The sequence below is a fragment of the Varroa destructor genome, unplaced genomic scaffold (assembly GCF_002443255.2).
Source record: "Varroa destructor unplaced genomic scaffold, Vdes_3.0 BEIS01000007.1, whole genome shotgun sequence".
In the NCBI taxonomy this organism is placed as follows: domain Eukaryota; kingdom Metazoa; phylum Arthropoda; class Arachnida; order Mesostigmata; family Varroidae; genus Varroa; species Varroa destructor.
In genome coordinates, this window is record NW_019211460.1 from 10,592,403 (window position 1) to 10,608,032 (window position 15,630).

At 44.0% G+C, this 15,630-nt stretch overlaps 1 protein-coding gene across 4 annotated transcripts in view; it reads right to left on the reverse strand.

Moving 5' to 3' along the window:
• Positions 1-9,413, reverse strand: part of LOC111254352 (uncharacterized) — a 50,851-nt gene extending 41,438 nt beyond the window's left edge. For 2 of the 4 annotated variants that reach the window (XM_022815090.2, XM_022815088.2), the window contains exon 1: positions 8,453-9,413. The gene's annotated coding sequence lies outside the window, so the exon portion shown is untranslated. Of the gene's footprint in view, positions 1-3,639; positions 4,049-8,452 lie in introns of all 4 variants that reach the window. The other 2 variants (XM_086974721.1, XM_022815091.2) reach the window with 2 other exon arrangements.
• Between the last annotated feature and the right edge of the window lie 6,217 nt (positions 9,414-15,630).

Here is a 15,630-nt window from a genome sequence, read left to right on the forward strand (position 1 = left end):
ACATGTTTAATACAATACCATTGGCGATGGTCGTGAAGGAGCTAGTCACGCCTCATGGACGAACCCGAATTTGTTATAGTTACACTATATATATTATGCGCATTCTTATCGTCAGCTCCAGCAACCAGACAACACCCTCCAATGCGAAAAGATCTATCCGACGAAAAAACGTACATACGATCGTCCTTTTTGTCCTTGCCGCAATAACAGTTGTTTCAACGTTTCAAGGTCATAAGGCAGACCGCGAATAAACGTGCAACATCTGCAGCCTTGACGTTAACCGAACAAACTCACGGGTGAAGAGTCGATGGAATAGTGTGCAGCTGTCCCGTTTTTTGCAATCAATGCGACCTGTTCGCCGTCGACCTGCGAAAGTTTACGGAACGCATTGACACGTAGAGATGACACCGAGAGTTGGTACGAAAATAGCAGGAACCGACAACATGCCGTGATTCACGCTATGAATATTGTGAAACACCGAAGCAATACACGCTCCCGTTGGTGTCCGATTTTAGTCTGTGTGAAATGGCTAGACGAGAGAGGTGCCAGGTGAGGACGTTTGACATTTGACAGGATGAGGTGAGTCCAAGGAACAGCTGGAGAGAGAGAAACGAGAGCATCGGAATCGACCGCTGAGTGGCTGAGTTGTGCTAGAGTAAACCTGACTGGCAGCGAGCACCTTCACAGGTCTAATAAGTACCATCATTGCTGTTAGACATGTAAAGATTCGTACCCTGCTTCGCCTTCAGCTCTATTTTTTTGCGTTTTGTCGAACGGTCGAAATAAAAATACCATAGACATGAAAACGTAACGCTAATTTAATAAAGTGAATACGCACGTGATATATATAGGGCTTATCGTCGTAAGATATTCAAGAAATTATTGCTGTTACAAATGTAAAGGGACGATGTGTCAGTTAAAGTCATTGGAATAACTTACATCAACATTGTATAACGTGCATCTTCTGTTTGTATATGCTACACGGGTTCCATTGCTAACGCTTGCTATCCTTTCTACTGATAGAGCGAACAACGAAGAGTGACTTATAGATCTGCGAACAGACAATAATATACATAATTTATTTACTTTATCTAACATTTTGAACATATACACCAAGTGTATGGCGTCGGGGACTTCTCAAATGCGTACGCAGTATCGGCTTTAAGCTCGTTTTTATCTAGAGCTCACTATCATATTCGAAATATTTCCAAAGACACTTTTTGTCTGCTCCGACGATCGCCAAGCTGTCGTTGTGCTCCTGCACAGTATCCGCGTCACCATTGGCTTCAACCCCCAGCGGTCTTCCAAAGGTTACCGGGGCTCTAATACAGGGTTTCAATTTGGGACAAACTGAAGTTGTGATCCGATTATGGAAAGCGCACTTTTTTCTCTTACCACGGCCGGCTACTTTCCGATCTCACACTGAACTGTCCGAATTTCTCTAATCTCTAACAACTTCTATTTCGTTACAATTCTTGCTGAAGCTGTTGGAAGCGTTCGGATTTTGGTCCAAAAAGAAGGCAAAACACAAAAAGAAAGTCAGGCCACTACGCTGTTCCCTGACTCGTAGAAAATTCGGGTTCAAGCGTTTATTTATAATCATTTGTAACCTCTCAGAAATGAGCAGGAGTCGTCTGTTTGAGATCTCTAATATTCCGACAAAACGTATCGTATTATAGCTGTTCGGACGTTTTAGGTGGCGTCACAGTGGCACATACTAGTTTGGCGGTAAAACAGCTCTGCGACACATCTGATCCTAACATCTAACAATTAGCACGGGAACATACTGCGTATGTGTAACCGCACGACAATTTGTCTAAAGGAAAGATCGGGGAGATGTGCTTCATGGATAACAGAAGCAAGAGAAAAAAAGAAGCTAACCACCCGCAAGATCGGTGGTGGACAAACAGATGACAGCCGGTGCTGAGTTTGTAAAGGCAGTTTGCTAGACGTTTTAATTGTTAGCTGTAGAACTGTCCCTGTTTCGACAGAAGTTAGAGCAGCCTTCATTGAGTATCGCCTGCTTAAGAGTCCAGAAATTCCGATACACATAGGCTTAACGTGCTCGTCAGTTGTATTCGATGATGAAAACGCGTGTGGTGATGGCCGAGTGGCCGAGTTCCACTTTCTATAGACCATCCGTGCCCATCTTGGCACTTCTTTGGCACAGTTTCTCGCCACCTATTTTTCCTCGACAACTTTCCGAAAGCCTTACAAACGGTGGCATTCATAGTGAGCCGTTATCGCTAGCCCGGTGCCAAGTTGAAGCTACTTGTCGAATCACGGCGCACCAGTCTGAATCGCCGGTGGGGAAGACATAACGTAAATGGACGGTGAGCCGGTGGGTATTGTGTTGCAAACTTTGTCTTTCGTGTTCGCCTTTCTACTGTCGTTACCCGGGAGCGGCAGCGAAAAGCGAAAGCTAGGCCACAGAAACGTTGCTTTCACGTCATTTGCGGGATCATTCGTCATCAAGAACACACATACGTACACCCTTGCACGCCCACGTGTGAGGACACAGACAGCGTAAACGAAGAACGCTCTTGTTTATGGACCTGTAGGAAGGACCCAAAGATATATAGGGAAAACAGGAAGGAAAGGGTCTCGGTCAAAGTGATGGCAGTCTTTGTGCGCGAACGTGGGACAACTCAACATCGTAATCTTTTAGGCACTATATTACTAATGTAACCAGATGAGGAATTCTGCGACGACGTGTTAATGCAGCGGATGTTAATTCGTAATCAGTAATGATTGTACAGAAAAATAATTAGATATCAAGCTTCTTAGCCTAATACCTCCCGCTCCCCTAGGACCCACATCCTACCATTAACACCGTAGGCGCTACGTAATTAGAAGTTCTGCGCACGCATGCACAATACGAAAGAAAGCAGCAGAACACGGTCGAACTGCACTTTCCACTGAAACAATACGTCACCGCAGGCATTTGCAGGTTACTAAATATAGTTGTTTGCTACAAATGTAATGGTATACTTTGTAATGTAATCCTTAGGGACCGATAAATTCAAACATGGCTTGCTCTTTATACTCAAGCTGAAGTCATATCACTGCATTTACGCGCCTGTCCCAACGTATTACACTGGTTTTCGCCATTTTCGAATACTACAAAAAGACAACGCTTTCATGGTTCCAGATTGAGCGAAGGCATATGCAGTGACTTGTGACACGTTTACATCACATTCTTCTAACGATGTTAGGGGTGCGAAATTACAAGAGCAACAGAAGCATATGTTCGTTGTACCAGATGAAATACCGGCTTGTAGAGTGTATCTAGCCCACGATGCTGGCTGGTCTATGTGATGTTCGTGTCGTAAAAGCAACACACGTCACATTAGACCAACATGTGTTTCTTAGTGGCTTATTTCCCCCCTTTGTCGGCTGCCTTGCCGCTGCTTGCTATGGCGGCCCTTTGTTAGGCTGTTTTTAGAGCCAACCAACGGCTAAGTGTATGTGAAAGCCAACGGTGGACAGCCGTGCAACGTTCCTTGTGACCCGACATCCGAGTACAACATCCACCGAAGATTATAAACAGTGAGCTCCATGCTTAGGAAGTGCAATAGAGGCAAGCAGCATGATCTGTAGGTCTTAGACTATGGCTGGAATTTTCGCGTGTCCTCCTACCTATCGAGGAGAGGAGAATGCTGACGTTCTTTCGGTCGCCACCTTGAATCTCGTTAGATTTCCTGTGCAGTTCATTCGCTGTGCTACTGTGACGTTGCTATTCGAACGCTACTTTTACGGCCACTGCTACTACTACGAATATTGGTGGCTTGGGCTTGACGCCCGTTCACTTGGTTTCTCTCCGTATTTGCGTCAGTTTCCCCATTTTTGCCTTTTATCCGAAGAAGCGCTGCACTGCGTTCGGTACGCTGTCCTATCGCCACTAGTCTGCCTCCTGCTTGTGCTGATACCCAGCGATGTCCTGGCAAGGCTGTTGTCTTCAATTTAGCGTGTCATGCCATCTGCTTCTGCCGATCTACTTCCTTACCGCTTGCCAACAGGAAGCTTCCCGGCGACGCACCGCTCCGCCCTGCAACAAGCTCAATTTATTGTACGTCTTTTTCCCATCAGGCAAAAAATTTAGCCTCTTTATGCAAATGCACCATGACAATGAAACGTGCCTTTTGACGAAAAAAAGATGTCATATAATGATGCTCTTATGTCGTGACAAAGCTAGCTGTCTATTGTCCAGAATAACAAAGATCTATAACTAACATTCAAACTAATTAGGTATCTTTGATATGGCCAACACGTGATTTATCTAGGCATGCAGCGCAGCTGTTCGCCGCGCGCTTCGCACTGCTTCGTTATTGAGCGACCAGCGCTGCTTGCACGAATGGCAGAATCAAATAGTAACGGCGGCCAAGCACAGGAATCAATGTAGTTCAACATTTAGGAATGTAGTTCCCTCCGTATTTTCGGGCCGCTGTGGCGGGGTCCGGATGACAAGTACACGTAATTTCCAATACCAGCACGCAGGCCACTGGCGCACAAGGTGTCGCTGCTATGGTGCTGCCTCCCTGCTGGGATGACACGGGACCGGTGAAGGCGGCGGCCGAGAGGCGAGAGGATTATGGGAGAGGGGGACACGTGCAGCTGTCACGAAGACAGAAACATATTCTAGACGGCTGATACGGTTTTGCCGCTTCTCTCGCTAGTCGTGCTCTCCCAAAGGATCCTGCTCAGGGAGCGCCTGTACGTTTTATGTCTACCGCGCTGTCACGCTGCCTCAGCAACGTACGACGGCACGCCAGCGAATAAGCTTCGCCGCAGCTTTCACGCACAAGCACTCTTGGCACGCCGGCTTCAGTTAGACCCCCATCAGCCCGGATGAAATAGCGAATCTTTTTCTGTTATCGGTATTCGGTTCAGTATATACCTTTATGAGCGATTTCTTTCTAATAATTCTACCCGCTTGATCGTATGTAGAGGCATATGCTGCTAAACTGACTGTGTACGTGTTGTTTGCTAAATTAGCGGAAATCAAATCTCTCAGACTTCCAGCTATAAGAAAACAAAGCGAAAGATATACGCCGTGTCTGCGTAACCCAAAAACGTGCATTTTTTTTTAACGTTCTGCGTAGGTGTGCTGTTCTAACCTAGATGTATTATTTGGAGAAGGACAGGAGGGTGTTAAATCAAGCATTAAATGCAGAGTGTGGACGAGTGCATGGGTTGCCTCAAAAAAAAATTAGGTACATAACTGTTTCGCGGTAACGGTAAATCTTTGATAATATAACAATATATAGATTTAATCTCTTCATCGTTTTCTTTCTGCAAAAAAAAAAAACTACTCTAATTTTGAAAAAAAGCTGTCTGTTTTCTGTACTACCATTAAGAGCCCATTTCTGCAAAATCTAGCTTTTATTGACAAATATGAGGTGGGTCGACCAAATTTGTTTTGTGTACTGTTTTGGCTTCCAATCAATAGAGTACTCGTTATAAATACGAATATTAACATAGTGTTGCGGTTATTTTAATGTTCTTTGATATTTCGTAAGCTATAGCTTTATGTCTTTATCCTTAACCAAGTTCGATCCCCTATTTTTCATTGACTTAATATTAATCTCTTTATTGAATGTTGATTCTCCAAGTATGAGCGCACTAGCTCGTTTTTTAAGACATCAATAAAGGACCGAACGGTTGTACTACACTCCAGTCAACCTGTCATGCTCCTCTGAATGGTTTCAGTTGAAGTGGACTTTAATCTAGTATCCTTCTAAATGAAAACCCAGCTCATAACACAATGAGTCCCTCATGCTTACGTTAAAAATTCTCGTGCCTCTATATTTATAGCCATTTAGACTCTAATGTTTATGGCTTCGAACAATCTATCGTTGACATGACATTAATTTCACCTTTAGCCGCAAATGTTTTTTAACCGGATTTCAACTTTCTTTCCGTCCTTGCTGTTTAACAAATTTTTCAAACGTTCTGCGGCCGTCAAGGAATTAGAACCTGAATCTTTACTAGCTTCTAGACCTCTTTTCCGATTGTCTGCTGTACTTCCTTTGCACCCACAGAAACGCCCACCCCATTGTCCATTTCACACCCATCGATGTAATAGTAAATGTGAGTCTTTGTATAGGTGTATGAAACTCGTTGTACTTCGCCCTACTCGATATATGTTGGAATCTTTTCGTTTCCTTCCATCTCTTTTGCCGATTCCATTTTGCTCTTTTGCCCTTTCTCTTTCTATCCACAGATCTTTGATTTCCTGTATCGTACCGAACCTGGCTAGGCCTTCTAGTTCTTTTCTATGTCTCTTCCAGGTTGTTTCTTTTTTTTTTTCGGGTCGTACTGCAAAACCCAGCCTTTCGGCGACAATTCCCATACCGTTCCTAACAGGCCTATGCCCTTTCTCATCCGCATGAACACCGTTTTTTTTTCAGGCAAGCGACAGTACCTTACCTACTACGCATTACTTCTCGTTAAAGAAGTTTCTATCCCCTTGCCGCATTGTCGAGCCGGGGGTTTCGTGTTCATTGCAATTTCTCGGTTCAGCTTGGGTTCGCTCGTTATTTTGCCATTTCGATAAGTGCTTATCGGCACGGCCCAGGGCGGTAAGACCGACGAACCAACGGTACCCAACGCCCGGTCGTCCCTGAGGACTGGTCTCCTTGAATGACTCCATGGGGTAGTGGCGTCCAGCGTGAGGCATTGGCGGAAGGCAAACCGAGCTCCAGCGGAGTCGGGGGAGGGTTGAGTTGAAACCGTCTTTCCGAGGTACGAGATACTTAGGTATAGCTGCCTGTGTTTTTACCTCGCGGTGCTTTCAGAACCATTGAACGGACTGAAAAAAAGTGGCATGACACCGCTGACTTGGTCGCTAAGCTGGAGAACAACCCTGAGGAACACGTAAAACATCCCCCGTCGTTTCCTCCGCCGCTGCTACAGGTTGCCTTGGGTTCTGACGAGCTCCAGCGCTCTTACCCTGTTTCATAGAACATCGCGACTATAAGAGAAAGCCTGACCCTTTCTCTAACTACGTTTTCTTTTCCACAAACAAACAAGGAGTAACTGGCGTCATTTTTGAATAACAAGAAAAGACGCTGGGGAGCCGTGACCTGCCGAACAAAAATGGGCGTAAGCAGGAGTGGTCTATTTTACGAAAGGATACCTATTAAGCGACGAAATCCTTGCTCGCCTGAATCAAGGTTGTAATTTAAAATACCGTCGTTGTAATAGTTTTCCATTTTCGTTCCTACGAAAACATATCGATGCCTTAACTATTGTGTTACTAAATAGTATTTTCTAAACAAAGAAGGCTATATTGAACTAGATAAAAATTGTTAAGAAGTCGATATAGATTTATTTACTGTTTTCCATTCTGACAGTTGAGCCAAGCTCCGAGTAAATATGCCGTGAATTAGTTCAAAGACACATGTCCAATAACAAAACACCAAAGCTTTTATGAATTGCTTTTGTGAACACTAGAATCTTATACTATATACATGCTGATCGAGGAGTTCTTGCAGAACTAAGCCTTACTATGAATATTTCCATATTAAGCTGGAGACGTAATATTGACTAACTATGCTCGTTCTTATCGCAGTTTCCTGTTAGTTGGTGCACTTTTTAGGCTTCAGCTTTTCTGTGCAGCACCAAAATACAGGATTGCGAGAATAGCCAGCCCATAACGAATTACGTATGAAAAACGTCTTCTCATACGAAACCATAAAAGGCTAAAGGTATTTTTGGGCATATCTAGAGACAACGGACGTATTCACGTGTACATTGAACATACGACCACCCCAATCAGGATCGCACAATATGTAGTCTCTGATGTCAGCTTCAAAAGCAAACCAACGAGAAAGCCAGACGCCCAGTCGACGACATACAAGCAGGCCAAGAATCTAGCTAAGCTATCAGTGGCAGCGAAACATAGTGAAGCAATCTTGTAACTTCAGTTTTGCAGTAGACGTATACACCAATGAGTACTAGACAAGCCACTGCCGACAAGTCTCTCCGCGATGACACCGTTGCGCAGTGAAATGCTTAAAATAATGATTGTTACAGACGTGTCCTACGATACTTCGGATTACACGATTGCTAACAACCGACCAGTCAGCATTATCGTTATAGCACAAAAACAACCATTTCATGTGGGTTTTGTCATGTGATACTAGTTTGCATCAGTTTGACCACCCCGAAACAAGTAGATATAGTTCTACTTTGAGGGCAAAATCCACTTACTGACATCCCAACTCGTTTCGCTGTTTGGCAACTTAAAAAACGATTAGTTAAGATAGAGTCAAGGTTATCGTCAAGCGTGCCCTTCTTGCAGCGAACCATAATAGAAACCCCCATTTTCTGCTCAATTTTCGAATTCAGTTTTGACGGAAACAGCAATGTGTGATTGCGTATAAGGGATACCCACACAGACACACAGATTTAATTTACATTTAACACACGACAATTACTACATACTTACACGTCTTATTCATGTGAGCGCCGTGCTAAAAAGGCGCACGGAAGCACTTCGTTTTGACACTGAATCCTCGCAGACAGAACGACTCTAGGAAGCCGCAGGAACACCAGTGGTAAGAGGTTTTGGTTTATGTGCTGTGATTTGCACGAGAAGTATAAGCATATGCTAAATGTGCTCACAGCGCCCCCTTTGGCGCGGAGGTGAAGGATGTTCTAGCCAGTGTCAACATTGACACATCATATTCGCGAGATTTCCAAGTTTAAAAATTAACACATGCTTTAATTACAGGATCGTAGAGCAGAAGTCGTCAGCACGTATCCCTGCGAAGTGTTGGAATAACGTTTTGATGAGCCTTTTTTCTTGTCAATCCTTTCTCTTGTCACTGGTTCACGTTTCACAACAGCAAACTAACTACACCGCGACACCCAGACGTCGAGCCGCCGATTCCACGACCCGCACTTCAGCCTAGCGTTATCCTTTTTGAAGTTTCTGTTTGTAGGTCTGATGCTACTGCTGCACAGCGCTTGAACGATTGTCTACCTTGACTTCTGGAACGTGCGCTGACTTTCCATTTATATGTTACACTTTGTGAAACTGTTCCACCCCGTACGTCCAACTTAGAAACGCAGTTTGGGTTTATATTGCGTCGTGGTAGCGCCGATTCTAGTGCTTGCAATCCGTATCAATTAACACGTCTGTCACACGTTAGCCAAATAACAGCCATAGCACCATTCACTCGATCTCATGACATTTTGTACCTTGTTTCACACACTCGAACTAAGTCCGTTTAATGTTCTCCGTTACGCATGTCTCGATGGACGATCGCGTTTCGGCCAACGGGATTGCATCAATAGCGAAACGATGGCAACAGAACAACGACGGCTTTTGCAGACCACGAAGTTTCAGCTTTATGAACGGAGCCAAACCGACGCAGGGCACAGGGTTTACACTTGCCAAGTATCGTCAGGACTCTAGCATCTGGACGGCTTCAGGATAGGATCAGAACGATACGTGCTTCCTTCACCCGCACAGGGGAAAGTGCACCCAGGACCTCTCCCGCGAACCGAGAGAAAGGGTAGGCTGGTCTGTCAGAGACCGAACAGAGCCCCGGTTCGTGTTTCGTGTTCCCATGAGGTTGGTAGAGTTGATGACTTCGGCAGCGCGATGCCAATGGCTGTTGAGGGTTCTCGAGGAGAAAATATGGGACGACTGGAAAAAAGAAATGGGGAAAAAACACGAGCCAGGGACAAATGGTGGACATTGTATCACTCATAAGAAGTGCGCCGTTTGCCATACGCAGATAGATACTGCTATTAGAAACGCGTTTCGGTGCCAGCGGTACCGGCGTCGTTGTCGTCGCAAAATATTTTGTAGCCTTCACGAATCTCACAAGTGCCGCCGACGCCTGTGTCAGTCTTACAGAGCAAGAAATAGGATGTTGATTCTGTGTAAACGAATGAATCAACGGTTAGCTGCAATGCGCCACTGATATTCTCAACCGGGAGCTTTGTCGTCCGCTAGCAACAAAGACGTGTATGTACGGGTGATGCCCTATCTTCATAGGAAACCATTTTAGCTGCGTTTATATGTGAACATTTGCTACTTGTCGACATCGTCTTGATCGACTCGAACAACACGATGGTAACGTAGCTGTACGGGGGGTGCGCGACATCATTAGTATAGTCAAAGTAGAACATCAGTGCGCAATCAACGTTGACTCGAATACGGTGTTATATTGAGATAACAGTATCATAAAAGTTCGTCCCGTTTAAATCATATGAACACTTCTAGTACATTGGTATAATACATAGTAAGACAGGCATCACCACTTTAATAGCTTTAGGCTTTATTTTTTAGGATTACATGAGATTTGGAATGTTTTTCTAGTAGAAGGACGTACGATCACTGCAACCTCAAGTAGCTCGTTACAGAGAATTGCCGTAGTTCGGAGTAGTAGAAATTTAGCGAACTTCAATTATGGATCGGGTTTAGTATCAATGTGTTAGCTAGGCTACTCAAAGATAAACAAAAGACCTGCCATCGAATTGAGCTGACCCTGTTAACTATGATCTCATGTTAATTAGGAAAAGAGAAGTCAAAACATATGCAATCTGTTGCGGCAAGACGATATAATTAAAGGGTGAAAAAAAATAGATCAATCCGTGCTTATAGTACTACAAGTATCAAATATATATTTGTATCTACATTAAGAAAGTGTTTATCCTAATTTTCCGAATCTTGCGCGATCGACATACGAATAGACACTAGGACTGCATTTAGTCAAGGTTGTATGTTTAGGTCGTTCAAAGTATCTTAATTAAACCTAGTTACTAATACGGGTTACCGACAATCGTTCGGTACCGATCGAAGCCGTTCGATACCGAGTTAAGCATAGATAGAAAATGTTATCTGCTGTGTTTATGTGCGCGATAGAGGAAAGACAAAGCAACGTACTGCTTTGTAATAAGTGCGTTCGTAGCTAGAACTATTAAAAATTGCGTAGTATGCACAGATGCACAGTTGATCATAATAGACAATATTGACCATTCGTAACAACGATCTTATTAGGCACGGTACAGACAGTATATATTTGGCGTACGCAGAGTTCGCCTAGCTTGTCCCTCTTTAGAGTCGCCTTAAGCAAAAACGTACGCTGCTTAGACCCAACAACTCCGAGCCCTCCGCTTTGCCTTGATCGAATCCCTATCGAGCACTCCTTAAACAGCTGTCCTACTTCCATTGAAAGATAGAAAATGTGCTGCCCAAGCATTTAAGAACTCGACCCATCGCAGCGCATCGCTCGACACCACGCTCTCCGACGCTATCGAAGTACACATATATTCGCCGATAGCACGCCGATAGGGATAGCGGGAAACGCAAACCAAGTCACCCATTACCAGTTGTGCGACTGTCTAAGAAGACGGTGCACTGTCGGGATCGGTTACCCTCAACATAGTGGAATTGTGCTGGACAAGGTGCTAGGTCAAAGTGCCGCCTCAATAACTCTTCTTTCCTTTAGGTTGCACTTTTTTTCTCGATCTGTTCTTCGCTCGCTCACCAAGTTCATCCTGTTCAGCTTACTTCCCCTCTATCATTATGTTGGACCATTACGGCTAGGCATTTGATCATTCCCAATGTTTTTTGTTCGAGTGCTCTTCGCGCCGGTTTTCCTTTTTCGATATCCGTCAATTGTTGGGTAATCGCGCCACTAGGGTCACTAGGGCGCCACTAGTCGGGGGTCTTGCCTATAAGGGGGTGGTACCTTCACTGCACCGTAATATTCTCTGTTGATACTCCTCTACTATCTCGTATCGTAGAGAAGAGGAGCGGCTGCAGACTGTGTTTGAAGCCGATGGCCATGGTTAGAGGTAGCAAGCTGATCGAGTTGTTCCTTTGCGAAGGCTAGAGGAGGGCGGAAGCAGCCGGAGGTGAAATAGCTTTTGAAGAGATTTTTAGACAATGAGAAATGGAGCCGAACAGAGAAAACCCAGTAACTAGCATCTACTAAAACATCAGCTAGAAGCCGATGCGAGAAATATTGGTTGGTTCAGGGTGTGAGCTACCAATACGTATAGCGCTTAGATACATAATGAACAGCAAAATATGCTGCAGTGAACATAAAAAACAGCTCGTGTTTTTTATGAATCGCATACGCTCGGATATATCGAAACAGACAAAGAAGCCGTATCAGTGAACCCTGTTGTGAACACCTATTCACGCATTTTAAATCTTGTACAATAACTGTAACCGTAGATCACTGTCCAATCGTGTATCTGATGCATCTTTCGAAGTCTTTTTGTTTATTAGCCCAAGACACCATAGTTTTAGGGGACTTTAAAAGGGACTTTAAAAAACCACAATATCGAATCAAAATAAGCGCGATATAACTGTGGCTTTAGCCCCTCCATATTTTGAATTTTACGTCCGATGTTGCTGTTAGGCACACTATGAGATGGTTGGCCCTCAGCACGAAACGACAAAGCGTATCCATGCCTGGGTTCGAAGCTAGACGACAACGTACGTTTCTAAGATTAACACGCAAACACGTTAATTACTAAACTATCAACAACCGACTGTTGGGTTAAAGTGACTAACGCTGCGCATGATATTTAGAAAGGATGTTAGTTGCTAAAAACAGAAGGATGAACCCGCTAAGGAGTGTGTAACTACTACTTACCTGCCGAAGCAGCCAGCCCCCAAAATTGGAGAGCGCTAGAACACCCAAGTTCTGACGTGTGACGCGCCGGGACGCTCGGAGGGTAGGAAGGTAATGCGATAACATTGAAGGATCTTGCTGTAGAGCTATCACCTAGCTTTAGCTCTATTGTATCCGACTAGACTATTAAATAATTAACCACTATATATGTATGAGATCGACTGATGAACTTTTCCTTCTAATTGTTCTTCATATCTTCTGGGCATCAGTGATGCATCTAGTATTAGAAAAAGTGATGCTATGTAAATATCGCATTATGATAAAACACAAAACACGACGTTTCTTGGTATACTTGGCAGGACGATGTTCCTGCTTACCAGTACTGTGAATAGGACGGGATGGCGCAGGGAGCGTGGTCACGAAGGTGATACTTGACATCGGCTATTCGGAAGCTCGCTATTAAACTTCCCTACTATCGAGAGGTGGTGCTCATTGGAGCTCAGCAACGCCGAAGTGTGGTTGCGACCGGAAATGTGTTAAGAGTGAGAACATCTCTGTATCCACAAAGCGATGAATTGAGAGTTAATACTGTAGGTTATAAAGAGGGTGTTAGCTAGTTACGAACTGTCTGGCGGAGTAGGCTGCTTGTATAAGGGCTTAGGCAGCATGTAGAAGCTGTAAAGCAAACGTGTTGACAGGGATCTCACTATTTTTTTCGGATGATCTAATCGATACTTTCTAATATTTCTCGACTCTGTTTACCTCACAATGCAATAATACGTTGGCGTCCTAAAACTGTGTTTTTATTGTCTCTTAAAATTGAAACGCTACACGAAATCGGATGCACACTGCAAGAACGAAGTAAAAACGCAAAAGTCCTAAGCGTATTACCTGTCAAGGTATTCACTTTGTATGTAAACACTATTTAATTCGTACAACTTTACTTTCTTTCGAGTAGTTTCAATGAGAAACGCTTTTGGCAAGGCACGTTTTCTACTGTCGATAATTTTATTTTTAAGATAGATATACTAATGTAATATATTTACTTCTATTCCTGTCCTTATAAAAGGTACATAATGACTGAAGATTTAGTGGGTCACGTGCTGAGTCACGTCCTACAGCGACACCGTTTATCCTTAGCCACTCATCAAAAATACGTAGGTACATGCTAAAAAAATTATTAGCTTATTTTTTAAAGCCTAAATTATGCTACATGCAGTATGAGTCCATGCTATTTCTTTCATTTTCCCATTGTTTACGTACATTGGAGCGTTTGTCTAGGAAAGCCTATACAAGTAGATATGGCATGGGCGCGATAAACACCGAAAAAGCCTTGGGTTCCCTGAAAACTGGTGGACGAAGAAAGGCAAGCCACCGCCAAATTACACACTCAAAATACGTAGGTCTAATCAACATCACGTACCCTTAGAAGAAGGAAAAGTCTTCTCTTTTTTTAATAAGCCGCTCGTGACGTTTCATATATCGCATTTGTATACCGTCGACAGTAATACGCCGTACTACGTCTGCTGCTATGAAGATTTTCGTCTTTGTTGAAGTGACATATATTGTACGTTTAATGATATATATATTCATTGTATATAAGCTGTTTTTGAACTTCAAAAAAGTATGTTCGACGTGTTTAACAGCTGCACGTATGTGAATCGTTGTCTATATGAGCGAGTATTTCTATTTATAGTATTGACAATAACTTCGGCGACACCCTGACCAGCTCCTTTCCCACCCAAAATAATCAGGATTAAAAGATTAGCACATTGAACAGGCCCGATACTGCATGCCACTCACAGATCACCTAGTTTTGACCTGTTTTCACCTCCCAATTTCGTAAGTCGCGGGCAGGGAAGGCAGCACCTCTGCGTACCTGTACAATTATTTAAATTTAGCGCCACCAATATTAACTAGGCTTTACCACGCCAGAATGAGGCAGAGGAATGAAACAATATATCGACCTCCTTTTATAATATTTTGTTGTGTACTTGCAAATAAACTTTAAAACAATGTTGTTCATTACAACTTTTTTCGAAATGCGTATACGTATCATAATTTGCCCCATAGGCAAATCTCTGTTGGAGTTTACGGAGCTGCGAAAAGTTGTAGAATTGCGCATAATGTAGATTTCGGCATTGCAATCCTGACTCCAGGAAGCTAGCTTTTGTTCGGTCAGTTCAGCGTTCGAGTGCATTCTGTTTCTGAACGTTCAGTTCCCCATCGTTGGACGAAAATTCGATATGTCCCCCAAGGCAAAATAGCCTGAGAGACCACGAAGATCTCTTATACGGCCTGCTACTCTCTCATATGAATGGGAAGGACGTTGGTGGTTGGTCTTCTCCTGTGCCTTCCTACAGGGAGAACCTGTCTCTATTGGCTGTTCGGCCAACATCAACATGGCATAGTAATGTTCGTGGTCGTGGTGGGAGAAACAGCCCAGATGTACCATGTCGCTAATTGGGACCAAGCTTAGCCCAGCTCAATCCTAGTACCCCACACAATCGGCGGCGGCACGCGCTTTTGGTCGGTCGCAAAATTGCGCCCCCGAAACGAAATTCAGTTCTCTTGCTTTTATTTCTTGCGTACTACTATTACCACTGCACCCACCGTTACTTAAAGCTAGCAGTAGCCTGCCAGTTATCATATGATGGGCGGCGACTAGCATACGAGTCTATGGTGGCAGATCCGTAGCCAAGCGTCTTTTTCTTACAAGCCCCTCACTGACTTTGAACTTCAAAGGGATTCCGGGTCGAGAGGACGGACCACTGGCGGTCCTCCTCGAAATCGTCCAACCAGCTACAAGTCCATTACGAAAACGGGATTGCTGGGGTAGAATACTTTTTGTAGTTTCGCCTTGACGATGCACGAATAGCGAACTACGCACTAGTAGCGGTGTGTGTGCGTTTGGATGGATTGGGTTTGCAGCGCAAAGGAGGTTTCACCCTCTCCTTATCATATGAGACACTGACCACGTGAGCGTTTCAAGAAGGGACATTTTCCGACCTTACAACGGAGAATA